Below are 3,376 nucleotides of genomic sequence, written 5' to 3'. Positions count from 1 at the left end.
TTTAAAAAGACCCTTAACCCTAACTACATTTGTTTATAGTTTGATTAAAATTTTGGAATCAGATTGTAATGCTAGTAATCTTTGACTTGTTTGATTCACTTGAACATGTCATATAGATATGTTTCATCATTCAATTTTTCCTTCCTTTAATTCATGGTGTATGATATGACATACCTATTATATGTTTTCATCTTTTCTTATAATCAACTATTGATGACACATGTTGGTAGTAGATGGTTATTTCAAATAACATTGAAGTTGCTAGTTTTGAATGTAATTTCTATGTTCAATATGAAGAAATGCAAGATGATGTGATGTATCCATAATCCATAATAAGTTATGTTGGTAGTCAATACTTCTAGGGTATGTGCAGGATCATGGTCAACCAATCTATGCTCTTAAGTAGCAATAAAATATCAACAAATCAGGGTTATGTCAACTTGATGTGCAATTTTCTACTTGTTATAAACTTTATATCAAAAAGTTGAGATAAAAGAATCTCTAGAAAATTAAATTTTGTTTCTAAACTACAAGGCCTTATATAAAAAAAATAAAAATTAATTTGTCAAAATTTCAAATTTTAATGTAATAGTACAAAAATTTCTAGACAAAAATAAGTAGATGTATGTTTGACCACCTTAATCAAAACCAAATGATAATATTTTTTAATAATATTCTAGATATAGGAAGTAGACTCATGCCTAGATGTGACACATATTTTTGGATATTTTTATTCTAAATAAATAAATAATTATTAATTTTCTACTATAGTATTTTTGGAATAAAAAAATCTCATGTCTCACCACCTTAACTAATTCAAAACTCTGCAAAATTAAATTAATTTTTTTCCTTATAGTAGAAGAAGCATAGAATGTGATGCATCTTTTGGATTTCAAAAATATTGCACCATTTGAAAATTATAGTTGTTTTTCAAGTAGTGTGTCAATCAACACTTTATATGTAACTCCATTAGAAAATAAGTAATAATTACTTATTGAACTCTTAATTTAACAAACCTTACATTTATGGAAAACTAAGAACATTATTAAGAAACCATTTTTATTTCATCAAATTTTGATGAAAAAAAAGTTGTGAGGTACATGTTCGAAGTAAAAAGCACACAATAACAGGCCAAAAACACATTTTCAAGATGTTTTAAAAGTTGACCATATAGGGTTGGTATCAAAAGATAAAGTAGACCTTATAAAGGTATTAATTATTTTTGTTTATTATTAGGATAGGTGGGAAAAAAGTTGGAATATATTTTGAAATGTTTTGAGGCATTTTAGAACTACATATTTTTCACATCACCACTTTTTGGCACACCATGATCCTGCACATACCCTTTAATGCAAACAATCTTTGATTTCTTGATTTACTTGATCATGTGATCTAGATATGTATCATCATTCAAGACTTTTTCTTTAATTTGTATAAAATATTGTAATATATCCATTGTATTTGTTCCCTTTCCCTTTAATAGTCTCTCTTTTAAAAAATGATGACACATATTAGTGGTCATTGTTTTCAATCAAGTTATGATGCAAATAACCTTTACTTTCTACTTTCTTTAACTTACTTGTGAAATGGATGTGTTTTATCTTTTTCTTCTATTGACATGACATGTCATGATGTCATATATCTATTGTATTTGTTCTCCATTTTTTTATAATCAACTCTTGTGAAAGAGTTAATTCATTAAAGAAAATTAGTGATGGAGGCAAAGGTAGTGGCAGAGGAAACCACACAATTTGTGTTTTTTCATGGAGGATTTCATGGAGCTTAGTGTTGGTAAAAACTTCTCCCTCTCCTATGAAAAGCAGAACATGAAGCCACTATAATAGATCTTGCCTCTTGTGGAATTTACCCAATGGATGCCCATCAAATTCAAACATGGTTTGACATAAATTATCGACTTGTTGATTTGTTCAACTCTCTTCCTCCCCACCAAAAAATAGGATCTCTACACCACTTCTTCTTTTTTCCTTTGACTAAACGATTTGTTTTACTTCCATCCAGTTTTAATTTTTTGGGTGCAAGTAATATTGACCCGGGTCACAATGTTGGAGGCATGAATTTGAGCTAAATAATGGAGAAATTCCTAGAGAATATCAGAGTCACTGTATTTATGCCAACATTTATGCCTCTCAGTGAATTGTTTAACAAAATTAATGGTTTACAAGAAAATGCACCTCAAGAACTGTTAGCTCAGAAGCAAGAACATGGTTTTGAATTAGTATGGAAAGTGCTTGACATGAGAGGTCTACAAGTGAGGGTGTTGACCAATCTTAAAAAACTTGAATGCTGAAATGAAAGCTATCGATGATTATTTTTCCTAGTCTACATTATTTTTGTGCAAAATCTTGAGGTTAGTCACTTAGCACAGGTTGAGTGAGTTATATTGTTTTATTATTTGGATTTTGGAATATGTATGTAGCTGGATCAATTTTTCTATTGTGCTAAGTTGTAATTAGCACCTCAAGAAATATCTCTCTATATATTAAATTTAGTTGAATTAAGTTTTAAATCATATTTATGAAATCCCCTAACGTTAATTAAAAATATAAAAGAAAAGTGATAATCTACTTTCCTTATAAAATTCAATCTTTATATGTATTTATAAAAAAATCAATCCAACTTCAATTTACATAAGCTTATCCATTCCATTTTCTCCACAACTTAAGTAGAAAGAAAGGAAATCATGGAGTTCTACCATTTATATGATAAATGAGCTGCAAGAAAGAATTGAATCATGGGGAGACACAAAATTTATAATGGGAGAGAATGGTCTCCCAATATCATTGAATATTGGCCCTACTTTCTCAAGGAAAATGTTGTACCAAAATAGCCCAACTGAGGTAATTAAAGAAGAAAGTAATGTTTAAAAAAAAGTTAGGGAGTTAGAATATTCACTCATTCCCTTGTTTAAACTTGTAGTCATTGACATCTTTTCATTATGTCAGTTACATCAATGATATAGCATGAAGTAGTTTAAAACATTATCATTTTCTAATTTTGGTCCTTCTTGATAAAGTGGACAATGAAAAGCCTTAAAAAGTTGAAAACAAAACTCAGAATTCATAATATACAATACAGATGTTTGCTAAAACCTTGTATTAATTTTTGAGTCCAATTAAAAACTATTTTGGTAATTTTCAGACATTAAGGTTGAAATGAAAGGACTTCTCAATGGTTCACCTCTATAATATTTCACTTCTATACAAGTAGAGAACTATATAGAAGTAGTCACATTACTATGTTACATTTAGGGGTTGCAACATATATTTTAATTCATCCCAAATTTTCACATCACAATATGGATTAGACAAAGCCAAATCAAATAGAATGAGTAGGAGTCCAAACCCCATGATGTTTA

At 28.9% G+C, this 3,376-nt stretch overlaps 1 pseudogene; it reads left to right on the top strand.

Moving 5' to 3' along the window:
- Positions 1-1,714: 1,714 nt before the first annotated feature.
- Positions 1,715-2,975, top strand: LOC149578270 (salicylic acid-binding protein 2-like; annotated as a pseudogene).
- Positions 2,976-3,376: the final 401 nt, after the last annotated feature.

The sequence above is a fragment of the Cupressus sempervirens genome, chromosome 1 (assembly GCF_028749045.1).
Source record: "Cupressus sempervirens isolate cs-2001-9-10 chromosome 1, ASM2874904v1, whole genome shotgun sequence".
NCBI classification, from domain to species: Eukaryota; Viridiplantae; Streptophyta; class Pinopsida; order Cupressales; family Cupressaceae; genus Cupressus; species Cupressus sempervirens.
This window is presented reverse-complemented; position numbering and strand designations above follow the sequence as displayed.